Genomic DNA, 16,453 nt, shown 5'->3' on the forward strand with positions numbered 1-16,453 from the left:
TATCGCGCCACACCCCTACCCCTTAATTCCCTGGTTGAACTTGATGGACATATGTCTTTTTTCGACCGTACTAACTATGTAACTATGTATCATAACATGGGGGGGGGGGGGGGGGTCTCCTGGCTGTTCACACAGGTGTGTCATTGCTGTACATCGACCATGCATTGCTTCTGTGGTATTGCAAAGGCAAAGACAAATGCTTCCAGCCATCCATTGCACTAATGGATTGGTCATCAGCTGGCTGTCTATGTCCCGCATCAATATAGACCAAAGTACAGAGGGTTAGGCTATGCTATTGTGCACCTACCTGATGCATCAGAAGGTGCGAGGCCCTTGCTAAATTCTGTGCACAGACTTTGAGATCTATGCTTTAGACTGTATCTAAACCTGCTCCAACATGGACTGACATTCTGGCCTACTTTCAGCCAATGCGACTTGTCTGTCGCTGAACAGTCGCTTTTTATGTATTCAGCACCTATGTATAATGTTGTAAAAATGCTCTAGAAGCTAAAGTCGCAGAAATGTCACACATATTTGGCCTGCAACTTTCTGTGCGACAAATTCAGACAGGAAAAATCAGTATAAATCCTTAGAAAATTATCCCCCAGTGTCTCCATCTGCTGGCGGTATTGAATAAGCATTGCTGCACTGATGGGGTATGCATTAGACGAAAAAAAAGAAGAAAAAGAAGAATAATACGCCCAGAAAAGAGGCGAAAAGGAGAAAAACGTAAAAAAACGTGAAAAAAAAGTAAGAGGAAGAGAAGGGAAAAAAAGGTGGAAATGGGTTTAAAAGTGATTTCGGCGGAGAAATATATATATATATATATATATATATATATATATATATATATATATACGCGCACACACACACATATATATAAACGTATTCTCCGTTGAGATATTGCAGCCGCTGCTGTGTCCAGGCCCAGGAGCCTTAGCACTGTGCTGTGATGTCACTCAATACCACTGACATCACTAGGTGTAAACAACATCTCTCCTTTGCTGTGTATGTGACTATGGAGCTGTTTGGTGATGTCGTCTATTATGGCCTTCATAGAAGCAACAGGAGATTGTTGCATCCATCTAGAACCCTCAGAACTACAGTGCTATGATGTCACTCACTTCCACAGGCCTTGCAGAGTGTAAACAACAACAACCCAGCTGTGTTGTGTATGTAACCATAGGGATTTGTGATGTCACCTAGAACCTTCACAGCAGCGACAGCTTTATGAGGAGCATCAGCACTGCTCTGCCTGAGCAGAACCATCACCGCCATAGGTTGTCAAATAACCCGGATTTAACCCACACAGGTAAGTCCAATGGGGTGCAGGCATGTCCTCTATGCTTACAGCTTCCCGTGGGTGTTGGTTTGATACCGTTTGGGGACAGCCAAGGAGGCATCTGCAGGCAACAAAGGTAGGTGTGTGCTTGTGTGTGTGTTTCCTATGCAGATCCTAAGCCCAGTGTCACATGCAAGTAGGAGGAGTAAGAAGGGTTCCTGGCAAATCCGGGTTATGGATTGCATTTAAAAAGGCCCCGTGGGAGTGCAATGGGCCCCTGTCTTGCTGCTTAGCAATAATGGTATGGGTTTAGGTTCTGCTGTGTGTACTGGTGGTTGACTGCCCCCCAGCCCAGAGTGTGCATGGAAAATTGTCTGGCAGCCTCCCTGACAGCAAGCAGTGATAGTGCCCATGAAGGGCACCTTGTTGGGCCCGCCCCTTTCACGGTTATCGCTTCTCGGCCTTTTGGCTAAGATCAAGTGTAGTATCTGTTCTTATCAGTTTAATATCTGATACGTCCCCTATCTGGGGACCATATATTAAATGGATTTTTGAGAACGGGGGCCGATTTCGAAGCTTGCTTCCGTCGCCCTATGCATTGACCCGATATGGCAGTATCTTCGGGTACAGTGCACCACCCCCTTACAGGGTTAAAAAGAAAGATTCCTACTTTCATTGCTACCTGCTTGCTGGCTAGCCAGCTAGCCAGCCCTGTGGGCCTTGCTGCTGCTGCTGCAGCCAAAAAACAAAAGGTGGTGCTGCTGCTGCTTCTGCTGCTTCTACTTCTGCTTGTGTCTGGCCGCTGTTGGAGCGTCCAGGCACAGGACTTCTGCTGCTGCTGACTAAATGGCCTCCTTAATTGGATCATTTGAGTAGCCAGCACACCTGTGCAGGTAGGGCATGACATGATAGGCAGCTGCCTTGATAGCGGGTGGGTGCTGAATGTTCCTAATTGACAAAATAAGATTAATGCTTATGAAGAAATATAAAATCTCATCCCTTCCCCAATATCGTGCCACACCCCTACCCCTTAATTCCCTGGTTGAACTTGATGGACATATGTCTTTTTTCGACCGTACTAACTATGTAACTATGTATCATAACATGGGGGGGGGGGGGGGGTCTCCTGGCTGTTCACACAGGTGTGTCATTGCTGTACATCGACCATGCATTGCTTCTGTGGTATTGCAAAGGCAAAGACAAATGCTTCCAGCCATCCATTGCACTAATGGATTGGTCATCAGCTGGCTGTCTATGTCCCGCATCAATATAGACCAAAGTACAGAGGGTTAGGCTATGCTATTGTGCACCTACCTGATGCATCAGAAGGTGCGAGGCCCTTGCTAAATTCTGTGCACAGACTTTGAGATCTATGCTTTAGACTGTATCTAAACCTGCTCCAACATGGACTGACATTCTGGCCTACTTTCAGCCAATGCGACTTGTCTGTCGCTGAACAGTCGCTTTTTATGTATTCAGCACCTATGTATAATGTTGTAAAAATGCTCTAGAAGCTAAAGTCGCAGAAATGTCACACATATTTGGCCTGCAACTTTCTGTGCGACAAATTCAGACAGGAAAAATCAGTATAAATCCTTAGAAAATTATCCCCCAGTGTCTCCATCTGCTGGCGGTATTGAATAAGCATTGCTGCACTGATGGGGTATGCATTAGACGAAAAAAAAGAAGAAAAAGAAGAATAATACGCCCAGAAAAGAGGCGAAAAGGAGAAAAACGTAAAAAAACGTGAAAAAAAAGTAAGAGGAAGAGAAGGGAAAAAAAGGTGGAAATGGGTTTAAAAGTGATTTCGGCGGAGAAATATATATATATATATATATATATATATATATATATATATATATATACGCGCACACACACACATATATATAAACGTATTCTCCGTTGAGATATTGCAGCCGCTGCTGTGTCCAGGCCCAGGAGCCTTAGCACTGTGCTGTGATGTCACTCAATACCACTGACATCACTAGGTGTAAACAACATCTCTCCTTTGCTGTGTATGTGACTATGGAGCTGTTTGGTGATGTCGTCTATTATGGCCTTCATAGAAGCAACAGGAGATTGTTGCATCCATCTTGAACCCTCAGAACTACAGTGCTATGATGTCACTCACTTCCACAGGCCTTGCAGAGTGTAAACAACAACAACCCAGCTTTGTTGTGTATGTAACCATAGGGATTTGTGATGTCACCTAGAATTTTCACAGCAGCGACAGCTTTATGAGGAGCATCAGCACTGCTCTGCCTGAGCAGAACCATCACCGCCATAGGTTGTCAAATAACCCGGATTTAACCCACACAGGTAAGTCCAATGGGGTGCAGGCATGTCCTCTATGCTTACAGCTTCCCGTGGGTGTTGGTTTGATACCGTTTGGGGACAGCCAAGGAGGCATCTGCAGGCAACAAAGGTAGGTGTGTGCTTGTGTGTGTGTTTCCTATGCAGATCCTAAGCCCAGTGTCACATGCAAGTAGGAGGAGTAAGAAGGGTTCCTGGCAAATCCGGGTTATGGATTGCATTTAAAAAGGCCCCGTGGGAGTGCAATGGGCCCCTGTCTTGCTGCTTAGCAATAATGGTATGGGTTTAGGTTCTGCTGTGTGTACTGGTGGTTGACTGCCCCCCAGCCCAGAGTGTGCATGGAAAATTGTCTGGCAGCCTCCCTGACAGCAAGCAGTGATAGTGCCCATGAAGGGCACCTTGTTGGGCCCGCCCCTTTCACGGTTATCGCTTCTCGGCCTTTTGGCTAAGATCAAGTGTAGTATCTGTTCTTATCAGTTTAATATCTGATACGTCCCCTATCTGGGGACCATATATTAAATGGATTTTTGAGAACGGGGGCCGATTTCGAAGCTTGCTTCCGTCGCCCTATGCATTGACCCGATATGGCAGTATCTTCGGGTACAGTGCACCACCCCCTTACAGGGTTAAAAAGAAAGATTCCTACTTTCATTGCTACCTGCTTGCTGGCTAGCCAGCTAGCCAGCCCTGTGGGCCTTGCTGCTGCTGCTGCAGCCAAAAAACAAAAGGTGGTGCTGCTGCTGCTTCTGCTGCTTCTGCTTCTGCTTGTGTCTGGCCGCTGTTGGAGCGTCCAGGCACAGGACTTCTGCTGCTGCTGACTAAATGGCCTCCTTAATTGGATCATTTGAGTAGCCAGCACACCTGTGCAGGTAGGGCATGACATGATAGGCAGCTGCCTTGATAGCGGGTGGGTGCTGAATGTTCCTAATTGACAAAATAAGATTAATGCTTATGAAGAAATATAAAATCTCATCCCTTCCCCAATATCGCGCCACACCCCTACCCCTTAATTCCCTGGTTGAACTTGATGGACATATGTCTTTTTTCGACCGTACTAACTATGTAACTATGTATCATAACATGGGGGGGGGGGGGTCTCCTGGCTGTTCACACAGGTGTGTCATTGCTGTACATTGACCATGCATTGCTTCTGTGGTATTGCAAAGGCAAAGACAAATGCTTCCAGCCATCCATTGCACTAATGGATTGGTCATCAGCTGGCTGTCTATGTCCCGCATCAATATAGACCAAAGTACAGAGGGTTAGGCTATGCTATTGTGCACCTACCTGATGCATCAGAAGGTGCGAGGCCCTTGCTAAATTCTGTGCACAGACTTTGAGATCTATGCTTTAGACTGTATCTAAACCTGCTCCAACATGGACTGACATTCTGGCCTACTTTCAGCCGATGCGACTTGTCTGTCGCTGAACAGTCGCTTTTTATGTATTCAGCACCTATGTATAATGTTGTAAAAATGCTCTAGAAGCTAAAGTCGCAGAAATGTCACACATATTTGGCCTGCAACTTTCTGTGCGACAAATTCAGACAGGAAAAATCAGTATAAATCCTTAGAAAATTATCCCCCAGTGTCTCCATCTGCTGGCGGTATTGAATAAGCATTGCTGCACTGATGGGGTATGCATTAGACAAAAAAAAAGAAGAAAAAGAAGAATAATACGCCCAGAAAAGAGGCGAAAAGGAGAAAAACGTAAAAAAACGTGAAAAAAAAGTAAGAGGAAGAGAAGGGAAAAAAAGGTGGAAATGGGTTTAAAAGTGATTTCGGCGGAGAAATATATATATATATATATATATATATATATATATATATATATATACGCGCACACACACACATATATATAAACGTATTCTCCGTTGAGATATTGCAGCCGCTGCTGTGTCCAGGCCCAGGAGCCTTAGCACTGTGCTGTGATGTCACTCAATACCACTGACATCACTAGGTGTAAACAACATCTCTCCTTTGCTGTGTATGTGACTATGGAGCTGTTTGGTGATGTCGTCTATTATGGCCTTCATAGAAGCAACAGGAGATTGTTGCATCCATCTAGAACCCTCAGAACTACAGTGCTATGATGTCACTCACTTCCACAGGCCTTGCAGAGTATAAACAACAACAACCCAGCTTTGTTGTGTATGTAACCATAGGGATTTGTGATGTCACCTAGAACCTTCACAGCAGCGACAGCTTTATGAGGAGCATCAGCACTGCTCTGCCTGAGCAGAACCATCACCGCCATAGGTTGTCAAATAACCCGGATTTAACCCACACAGGTAAGTCCAATGGGGTGCAGGCATGTCCTCTATGCTTACAGCTTCCCGTGGGTGTTGGTTTGATACCGTTTGGGGACAGCCAAGGAGGCATCTGCAGGCAACAAAGGTAGGTGTGTGCTTGTGTGTGTGTTTCCTATGCAGATCCTAAGCCCAGTGTCACATGCAAGTAGGAGGAGTAAGAAGGGTTCCTGGCAAATCCGGGTTATGGATTGCATTTAAAAAGGCCCCGTGGGAGTGCAATGGGCCCCTGTCTTGCTGCTTAGCAATAATGGTATGGGTTTAGGTTCTGCTGTGTGTACTGGTGGTTGACTGCCCCCCAGCCCAGAGTGTGCATGGAAAATTGTCTGGCAGCCTCCCTGACAGCAAGCAGTGATAGTGCCCATGAAGGGCACCTTGTTGGGCCCGCCCCTTTCACGGTTATCGCTTCTCGGCCTTTTGGCTAAGATCAAGTGTAGTATCTGTTCTTATCAGTTTAATATCTGATACGTCCCCTATCTGGGGACCATATATTAAATGGATTTTTGAGAACGGGGGCCGATTTCGAAGCTTGCTTCCGTCGCCCTATGCATTGACCCGATATGGCAGTATCTTCGGGTACAGTGCACCACCCCCTTACAGGGTTAAAAAGAAAGATTCCTACTTTCATTGCTACCTGCTTGCTGGCTAGCCAGCTAGCCAGCCCTGTGGGCCTTGCTGCTGCTGCTGCAGCCAAAAAACAAAAGGTGGTGCTGCTGCTGCTTCTGCTGCTTCTGCTTCTGCTTGTGTCTGGCCGCTGTTGGAGCGTCCAGGCACAGGACTTCTGCTGCTGCTGACTAAATGGCCTCCTTAATTGGATCATTTGAGTAGCCAGCACACCTGTGCAGGTAGGGCATGACATGATAGGCAGCTGCCTTGATAGCGGGTGGGTGCTGAATGTTCCTAATTGACAAAATAAGATTAATGCTTATGAAGAAATATAAAATCTCATCCCTTCCCCAATATCGCGCCACACCCCTACCCCTTAATTCCCTGGTTGAACTTGATGGACATATGTCTTTTTTCGACCGTACTAACTATGTAACTATGTATCATAACATGGGGGGGGGGGGGTCTCCTGGCTGTTCACACAGGTGTGTCATTGCTGTACATTGACCATGCATTGCTTCTGTGGTATTGCAAAGGCAAAGACAAATGCTTCCAGCCATCCATTGCACTAATGGATTGGTCATCAGCTGGCTGTCTATGTCCCGCATCAATATAGACCAAAGTACAGAGGGTTAGGCTATGCTATTGTGCACCTACCTGATGCATCAGAAGGTGCGAGGCCCTTGCTAAATTCTGTGCACAGACTTTGAGATCTATGCTTTAGACTGTATCTAAACCTGCTCCAACATGGACTGACATTCTGGCCTACTTTCAGCCAATGCGACTTGTCTGTCGCTGAACAGTCGCTTTTTATGTATTCAGCACCTATGTATAATGTTGTAAAAATGCTCTAGAAGCTAAAGTCGCAGAAATGTCACACATATTTGGCCTGCAACTTTCTGTGCGACAAATTCAGACAGGAAAAATCAGTATAAATCCTTAGAAAATTATCCCCCAGTGTCTCCATCTGCTGGCGGTATTGAATAAGCATTGCTGCACTGATGGGGTATGCATTAGACGAAAAAAAAGAAGAAAAAGAAGAATAATACGCCCAGAAAAGAGGCGAAAAGGAGAAAAACGTAAAAAAACGTGAAAAAAAAGTAAGAGGAAGAGAAGGGAAAAAAAGGTGGAAATGGGTTTAAAAGTGATTTCGGCGGAGAAATATATATATATATATATATATATATATATATATATATATACGCGCACACACACACATATATATAAACGTATTCTCCGTTGAGATATTGCAGCCGCTGCTGTGTTCAGGCCCAGGAGCCTTAGCACTGTGCTGTGATGTCACTCAATACCACTGACATCACTAGGTGTAAACAACATCTCTCCTTTGCTGTGTATGTGACTATGGAGCTGTTTGGTGATGTCGTCTATTATGGCCTTCATAGAAGCAACAGGAGATTGTTGCATCCATCTAGAACCCTCAGAACTACAGTGCTATGATGTCACTCACTTCCACAGGCCTTGCAGAGTGTAAACAACAACAACCCAGCTTTGTTGTGTATGTAACCATAGGGATTTGTGATGTCACCTAGAACCTTCACAGCAGCGACAGCTTTATGAGGAGCATCAGCACTGCTCTGCCTGAGCAGAACCATCACCGCCATAGGTTGTCAAATAACCCGGATTTAACCCACACAGGTAAGTCCAATGGGGTGCAGGCATGTCCTCTATGCTTACAGCTTCCCGTGGGTGTTGGTTTGATACCGTTTGGGGACAGCCAAGGAGGCATCTGCAGGCAACAAAGGTAGGTGTGTGCTTGTGTGTGTGTTTCCTATGCAGATCCTAAGCCCAGTGTCACATGCAAGTAGGAGGAGTAAGAAGGGTTCCTGGCAAATCCGGGTTATGGATTGCATTTAAAAAGGCCCCGTGGGAGTGCAATGGGCCCCTGTCTTGCTGCTTAGCAATAATGGTATGGGTTTAGGTTCTGCTGTGTGTACTGGTGGTTGACTGCCCCCCAGCCCAGAGTGTGCATGGAAAATTGTCTGGCAGCCTCCCTGACAGCAAGCAGTGATAGTGCCCATGAAGGGCACCTTGTTGGGCCCGCCCCTTTCACGGTTATCGCTTCTCGGCCTTTTGGCTAAGATCAAGTGTAGTATCTGTTCTTATCAGTTTAATGTCTGATACGTCCCCTATCTGGGGACCATATATTAAATGGATTTTTGAGAACGGGGGCCGATTTCGAAGCTTGCTTCCGTCGCCCTATGCATTGACCCGATATGGCAGTATCTTCGGGTACAGTGCACCACCCCCTTACAGGGTTAAAAAGAAAGATTCCTACTTTCATTGCTACCTGCTTGCTGGCTAGCCAGCTAGCCAGCCCTGTGGGCCTTGCTGCTGCTGCAGCCAAAAAACAAAAGGTGGTGCTGCTGCTGCTTCTGCTTCTGCTTGTGTCTGGCCGCTGTTGGAGCGTCCAGGCACAGGACTTCTGCTGCTGCTGACTAAATGGCCTCCTTAATTGGATCATTTGAGTAGCCAGCACACCTGTGCAGGTAGGGCATGACATGATAGGCAGCTGCCTTGATAGCGGGTGGGTGCTGAATGTTCCTAATTGACAAAATAAGATTAATGCTTATGAAGAAATATAAAATCTCATCCCTTCCCCAATATCGCGCCACACCCCTACCCCTTAATTCCCTGGTTGAACTTGATGGACATATGTCTTTTTTCGACCGTACTAACTATGTAACTATGTATCATAACATGGGGGGGGGGGTCTCCTGGCTGTTCACACAGGTGTGTCATTGCTGTACATTGACCATGCATTGCTTCTGTGGTATTGCAAAGGCAAAGACAAATGCTTCCAGCCATCCATTGCACTAATGGATTGGTCATCAGCTGGCTGTCTATGTCCCGCATCAATATAGACCAAAGTACAGAGGGTTAGGCTATGCTATTGTGCACCTACCTGATGCATCAGAAGGTGCGAGGCCCTTGCTAAATTCTGTGCACAGACTTTGAGATCTATGCTTTAGACTGTATCTAAACCTGCTCCAACATGGACTGACATTCTGGCCTACTTTCAGCCGATGCGACTTGTCTGTCGCTGAACAGTCGCTTTTTATGTATTCAGCACCTATGTATAATGTTGTAAAAATGCTCTAGAAGCTAAAGTCGCAGAAATGTCACACATATTTGGCCTGCAACTTTCTGTGCGACAAATTCAGACAGGAAAAATCAGTATAAATCCTTAGAAAATTATCCCCCAGTGTCTCCATCTGCTGGCGGTATTGAATAAGCATTGCTGCACTGATGGGGTATGCATTAGACGAAAAAAAAGAAGAAAAAGAAGAATAATACGCCCAGAAAAGAGGCGAAAAGGAGAAAAACGTAAAAAAACGTGAAAAAAAAGTAAGAGGAAGAGAAGGGAAAAAAAAGGTGGAAATGGTTTTAAAAGTGATTTCGGCGGAGAAATATATATATATATATATATATATATATATATATATATATATATATATACGCGCACACACACACATATATATAAACGTATTCTCCGTTGAGATATTGCAGCCGCTGCTGTGTCCAGGCCCAGGAGCCTTAGCACTGTGCTGTGATGTCACTCAATACCACTGACATCACTAGGTGTAAACAACATCTCTCCTTTGCTGTGTATGTGACTATGGAGCTGTTTGGTGATGTCGTCTATTATGGCCTTCATAGAAGCAACAGGAGATTGTTGCATCCATCTAGAACCCTCAGAACTACAGTGCTATGATGTCACTCACTTCCACAGGCCTTGCAGAGTGTAAACAACAACAACCCAGCTTTGTTGTGTATGTAACCATAGGGATTTGTGATGTCACCTAGAACCTTCACAGCAGCGACAGCTTTATGAGGAGCATCAGCACTGCTCTGCCTGAGCAGAACCATCACGGCCATAGGTTGTCAAATAACCCGGATTTAACCCACACAGGTAAGTCCAATGGGGTGCAGGCATGTCCTCTATGCTTACAGCTTCCCGTGGGTGTTGGTTTGATACCGTTTGGGGACAGCCAAGGAGGCATCTGCAGGCAACAAAGGTAGGTGTGTGCTTGTGTGTGTGTTTCCTATGCAGATCCTAAGCCCAGTGTCACATGCAAGTAGGAGGAGTAAGAAGGGTTCCTGGCAAATCCGGGTTATGGATTGCATTTAAAAAGGCCCCGTGGGAGTGCAATGGGCCCCTGTCTTGCTGCTTAGCAATAATGGTATGGGTTTAGGTTCTGCTGTGTGTACTGGTGGTTGACTGCCCCCCAGCCCAGAGTGTGCATGGAAAATTGTCTGGCAGCCTCCCTGACAGCAAGCAGTGATAGTGCCCATGAAGGGCACCTTGTTGGGCCCGCCCCTTTCACGGTTATCGCTTCTCGGCCTTTTGGCTAAGATCAAGTGTAGTATCTGTTCTTATCAGTTTAATATCTGATACGTCCCCTATCTGGGGACCATATATTAAATGGATTTTTGAGAACGGGGGCCGATTTCGAAGCTTGCTTCCGTCGCCCTATGCATTGACCCGATATGGCAGTATCTTCGGGTACAGTGCACCACCCCCTTACAGGGTTAAAAAGAAAGATTCCTACTTTCATTGCTACCTGCTTGCTGGCTAGCCAGCTAGCCAGCCCTGTGGGCCTTGCTGCTGCTGCTGCAGCCAAAAAACAAAAGGTGGTGCTGCTGCTGCTTCTGCTGCTTCTGCTTCTGCTTGTGTCTGGCCGCTGTTGGAGCGTCCAGGCACAGGACTTCTGCTGCTGCTGACTAAATGGCCTCCTTAATTGGATCATTTGAGTAGCCAGCACACCTGTGCAGGTAGGGCATGACATGATAGGCAGCTGCCTTGATAGCGGGTGGGTGCTGAATGTTCCTAATTGACAAAATAAGATTAATGCTTATGAAGAAATATAAAATCTCATCCCTTCCCCAATATCGCGCCACACCCCTACCCCTTAATTCCCTGGTTGAACTTGATGGACATATGTCTTTTTTCGACCGTACTAACTATGTAACTATGTATCATAACATGGGGGGGGGGGGGTCTCCTGGCTGTTCACACAGGTGTGTCATTGCTGTACATTGACCATGCATTGCTTCTGTGGTATTGCAAAGGCAAAGACAAATGCTTCCAGCCATCCATTGCACTAATGGATTGGTCATCAGCTGGCTGTCTATGTCCCGCATCAATATAGACCAAAGTACAGAGGGTTAGGCTATGCTATTGTGCACCTACCTGATGCATCAGAAGGTGCGAGGCCCTTGCTAAATTCTGTGCACAGACTTTGAGATCTATGCTTTAGACTGTATCTAAACCTGCTCCAACATGGACTGACATTCTGGCCTACTTTCAGCCGATGCGACTTGTCTGTCGCTGAACAGTCGCTTTTTATGTATTCAGCACCTATGTATAATGTTGTAAAAATGCTCTAGAAGCTAAAGTCGCAGAAATGTCACACATATTTGGCCTGCAACTTTCTGTGCGACAAATTCAGACAGGAAAAATCAGTATAAATCCTTAGAAAATTATCCCCCAGTGTCTCCATCTGCTGGCGGTATTGAATAAGCATTGCTGCACTGATGGGGTATGCATTAGACGAAAAAAAAGAAGAAAAAGAAGAATAATACGCCCAGAAAAGAGGCGAAAAGGAGAAAAACGTAAAAAAACGTGAAAAAAAGTAAGAGGAAGAGAAGGGAAAAAAAGGTGGAAATGGGTTTAAAAGTGATTTCGGCGGAGAAATATATATATATATATATATATATATATATATATATATATATACGCGCACACACACACATATATATAAACGTATTCTCCGTTGAGATATTGCAGCCGCTGCTGTGTCCAGGCCTAGGAGCCTTAGCACTGTGCTGTGATGTCACTCAATACCACTGACATCACTAGGTGTAAACAACATCTCTCCTTTGCTGTGTATGTGACTATGGAGCTGTTTGGTGATGTCGTCTATTATGGCCTTCATAGAAGCAACAGGAGATTGTTGCATCCATCTAGAACCCTCAGAACTACAGTGCTATGATGTCACTCACTTCCACAGGCCTTGCAGAGTGTAAACAACAACAACCCAGCTTTGTTGTGTATGTAACCATAGGGATTTGTGATGTCACCTAGAACCTTCACAGCAGCGACAGCTTTATGAGGAGCATCAGCACTGCTCTGCCTGAGCAGAACCATCACCGCCATAGGTTTTCAAATAACCCGGATTTAACCCACACAGGTAAGTCCAATGGGGTGCAGGCATGTCCTCTATGCTTACAGCTTCCCGTGGGTGTTGGTTTGATACCGTTTGGGGACAGCCAAGGAGGCATCTGCAGGCAACAAAGGTAGGTGTTTGCTTGTGTGTGTGTTTCCTATGCAGATCCTAAGCCCAGTGTCACAGGCAAGTAGGAGGAGTAAGAAGGGTTCCTGGCAAATCCGGGTTATGGATTGCATTTAAAAAGGCCCCGTGGGAGTGCAATGGTCCCCTGTCTTGCTGCTTAGCAATAATGGTATGGGTTTAGGTTCTGCTGTGTGTACTGGTGGTTGACTGCCCCCCAGCCCAGAGTGTGCATGGAAAATTGTCTGGCAGCCTCCCTGACAGCAAGCAGTGATAGTGCCCATGAAGGGCACCTTGTTGGGCCCGCCCCTTTCACGGTTATCGCTTCTCGGCCTTTTGGCTAAGATCAAGTGTAGTATCTGTTCTTATCAGTTTAATATCTGATACGTCCCCTATCTGGGGACCATATATTAAATGGATTTTTGAGAACGGGGGCCGATTTCGAAGCTTGCTTCCGTCGCCCTATGCATTGACCCGATATGGCAGTATCTTCGGGTACAGTGCACCACCCCCTTACAGGGTTAAAAAGAAAGATTCCTACTTTCATTGCTACCTGCTTGCTGGCTAGCCAGCTAGCCAGCCCTGTGGGCCTTGCTGCTGCTGCTGCAGCCAAAAAACAAAAGGTGGTGCTGCTGCTGCTTCTGCTGCTTCTGCTTCTGCTTGTGTCTGGCCGCTGTTGGAGCGTCCAGGCACAGGACTTCTGCTGCTGCTGACTAAATGGCCTCCTTAATTGGATCATTTGAGTAGCCAGCACACCTGTGCAGGTAGGGCATGACATGATAGGCAGCTGCCTTGATAGCGGGTGGGTGCTGAATGTTCCTAATTGACAAAATAAGATTAATGCTTATGAAGAAATATAAAATCTCATCCCTTCCCCAATATCGCGCCACACCCCTACCCCTTAATTCCCTGGTTGAACTTGATGGACATATGTCTTTTTTCGACCGTACTAACTATGTAACTATGTATCATAACATGGGGGGGGGGGGTCTCCTGGCTGTTCACACAGGTGTGTCATTGCTGTACATTGACCATGCATTGCTTCTGTGGTATTGCAAAGGCAAAGACAAATGCTTCCAGCCATCCATTGCACTAATGGATTGGTCATCAGCTGGCTGTCTATGTCCCGCATCAATATAGACCAAAGTACAGAGGGTTAGGCTATGCTATTGTGCACCTACCTGATGCATCAGAAGGTGCGAGGCCCTTGCTAAATTCTGTGCACAGACTTTGAGATCTATGCTTTAGACTGTATCTAAACCTGCTCCAACATGGACTGACATTCTGGCCTACTTTCAGCCGATGCGACTTGTCTGTCGCTGAACAGTCGCTTTTTATGTATTCAGCACCTATGTATAATGTTGTAAAAATGCTCTAGAAGCTAAAGTCGCAGAAATGTCACACATATTTGGCCTGCAACTTTCTGTGCGACAAATTCAGACAGGAAAAATCAGTATAAATCCTTAGAAAATTATCCCCCAGTGTCTCCATCTGCTGGCGGTATTGAATAAGCATTGCTGCACTGATGGGGTATGCATTAGACGAAAAAAAAGAAGAAAAAGAAGAATAATACGCCCAGAAAAGAAGCGAAAAGGAGAAAAACGTAAAAAAACGTGAAAAAAAAGTAAGAGGAAGAGAAGGGAAAAAAAGGTGGAAATGGGTTTAAAAGTGATTTCGGCGGAGAAATATATATATATATATATATATATATATATATATATATATATATATACGCGCACACACACACATATATATAAACGTATTCTCCGTTGAGATATTGCAGCCGCTGCTGTGTCCAGGCCCAGGAGCCTTAGCACTGTGCTGTGATGTCACTCAATACCACTGACATCACTAGGTGTAAACAACATCTCTCCTTTGCTGTGTATGTGACTATGGAGCTGTTTGGTGATGTCGTCTATTATGGCCTTCATAGAAGCAACAGGAGATTGTTGCATCCATCTAGAACCCTCAGAACTACAGTGCTATGATGTCACTCACTTCCACAGGCCTTGCAGAGTGTAAACAACAACAACCCAGCTTTGTTGTGTATGTAACCATAGGGATTTGTGATGTCACCTAGAACCTTCACAGCAGCGACAGCTTTATGAGGAGCATCAGCACTGCTCTGCCTGAGCAGACCCATCACCGCCATAGGTTGTCAAATAACCCGGATTTAACCCACACAGGTAAGTCCAATGGGGTGCAGGCATGTCCTCTATGCTTACAGCTTCCCGTGGGTGTTGGTTTGATACCGTTTGGGGACAGCCAAGGAGGCATCTGCAGGCAACAAAGGTAGGTGTGTGCTTGTGTGTGTGTTTCCTATGCAGATCCTAAGCCCAGTGTCACATGCAAGTAGGAGGAGTAAGAAGGGTTCCTGGCAAATCCGGGTTATGGATTGCATTTAAAAAGGCCCCGTGGGAGTGCAATGGGCCCCTGTCTTGCTGCTTAGCAATAATGGTATGGGTTTAGGTTCTGCTGTGTGTACTGGTGGTTGACTGTCCCCCAGCCCAGAGTGTGCATGGAAAATTGTCTGGCAGCCTCCCTGACAGCAAGCAGTGATAGTGCCCATGAAGGGCACCTTGTTGGGCCCGCCCCTTTCACGGTTATCGCTTCTCGGCCTTTTGGCTAAGATCAAGTGTAGTATCTGTTCTTATCAGTTTAATATCTGATACGTCCCCTATCTGGGGACCATATATTAAATGGATTTTTGAGAACGGGGCCGATTTCGAAGCTTGCTTCCGTCGCCCTATGCATTGACCCGATATGGCAGTATCTTCGGGTACAGTGCACCACCCCCTTACAGGGTTAAAAAGAAAGATTCCTACTTTCATTGCTACCTGCTTGCTGGCTAGCCAGCTAGCCAGCCCTGTGGGCCTTGCTGCTGCTGCTGCTGCTGCAGCCAAAAAACAAAAGGTGGTGCTGCTGCTGCTTCTGCTGCTTCTGCTTCTGCTTGTGTCTGGCCGCTGTTGGAGCGTCCAGGCACAGGACTTCTGCTGCTGCTGACTAAATGGCCTCCTTAATTGGATCATTTGAGTAGCCAGCACACCTGTGCAGGTAGGGCATGACATGATAGGCAGCTGCCTTGATAGCGGGTGGGTGCTGAATGTTCCTAATTGACAAAATAAGATTAATGCTTATGAAGAAATATAAAATCTCATCCCTTCCCCAATATCGCGCCACACCCCTACCCCTTAATTCCCTGGTTGAACTTGATGGACATATGTCTTTTTTCGACCGTACTAACTATGTAACTATGTATCATAACATGGGGGGGGGGGGGGTCTCCTGGCTGTTCACACAGGTGTGTCATTGCTGTACATTGACCATGCATTGCTTCTGTGGTATTGCAAAGGCAAAGACAAATGCTTCCAGCCATCCATTGCACTAATGGATTGGTCATCAGCTGGCTGTCTATGTCCCGCATCAATATAGACCAAAGTACAGAGGGTTAGGCTATGCTATTGTGCACCTACCTGATGCATCAGAAGGTGCGAGGCCCTTGCTAAATTCTGTGCACAGACTTTGAGATCTATGCTTTAGACTGTATCTAAACCTGCTCCAACATGGACTGACATTCTGGCCTACTTTCAGCCGATGCGACTTGTCTGTCGCTGAACAGTCGCTTTTTATGTA

The 16,453-nt window shown here is 46.0% G+C and overlaps 7 non-coding genes across 7 annotated transcripts; all 7 read left to right on the forward strand.

Annotated features, from left to right (window-relative positions):
* The first annotated feature begins 1,731 nt into the window (after nt 1-1,731).
* LOC130340642 (U2 spliceosomal RNA) lies at nt 1,732-1,922 on the forward strand. The gene has a single exon (XR_008880721.1). It is a non-coding gene; the product is annotated as a U2 spliceosomal RNA (small nuclear RNA).
* A 2,098-nt stretch (nt 1,923-4,020) lies between these two features.
* LOC130340645 (U2 spliceosomal RNA) lies at nt 4,021-4,211 on the forward strand. The gene has a single exon (XR_008880722.1). It is a non-coding gene; the product is annotated as a U2 spliceosomal RNA (small nuclear RNA).
* Nucleotides 4,212-6,304: 2,093 nt separating this feature from the next.
* LOC130340646 (U2 spliceosomal RNA) lies at nt 6,305-6,495 on the forward strand. The gene has a single exon (XR_008880723.1). It is a non-coding gene; the product is annotated as a U2 spliceosomal RNA (small nuclear RNA).
* Nucleotides 6,496-8,584: 2,089 nt separating this feature from the next.
* LOC130340614 (U2 spliceosomal RNA) lies at nt 8,585-8,775 on the forward strand. Its single transcript, XR_008880707.1, has one exon. It is a non-coding gene; the product is annotated as a U2 spliceosomal RNA (small nuclear RNA).
* A 2,084-nt stretch (nt 8,776-10,859) lies between these two features.
* Nucleotides 10,860-11,050, forward strand: LOC130340647 (U2 spliceosomal RNA). Its single transcript, XR_008880724.1, has one exon. It is a non-coding gene; the product is annotated as a U2 spliceosomal RNA (small nuclear RNA).
* Nucleotides 11,051-13,140: 2,090 nt separating this feature from the next.
* LOC130340648 (U2 spliceosomal RNA) lies at nt 13,141-13,331 on the forward strand. The gene has a single exon (XR_008880725.1). It is a non-coding gene; the product is annotated as a U2 spliceosomal RNA (small nuclear RNA).
* A 2,094-nt stretch (nt 13,332-15,425) lies between these two features.
* LOC130340613 (U2 spliceosomal RNA) lies at nt 15,426-15,615 on the forward strand. Its single transcript, XR_008880706.1, has one exon. It is a non-coding gene; the product is annotated as a U2 spliceosomal RNA (small nuclear RNA).
* Nucleotides 15,616-16,453: the final 838 nt, after the last annotated feature.

The sequence above is a fragment of the Hyla sarda genome, unplaced genomic scaffold, assembly GCF_029499605.1.
Source record: "Hyla sarda isolate aHylSar1 unplaced genomic scaffold, aHylSar1.hap1 scaffold_598, whole genome shotgun sequence".
In the NCBI taxonomy this organism is placed as follows: domain Eukaryota; kingdom Metazoa; phylum Chordata; class Amphibia; order Anura; family Hylidae; genus Hyla; species Hyla sarda.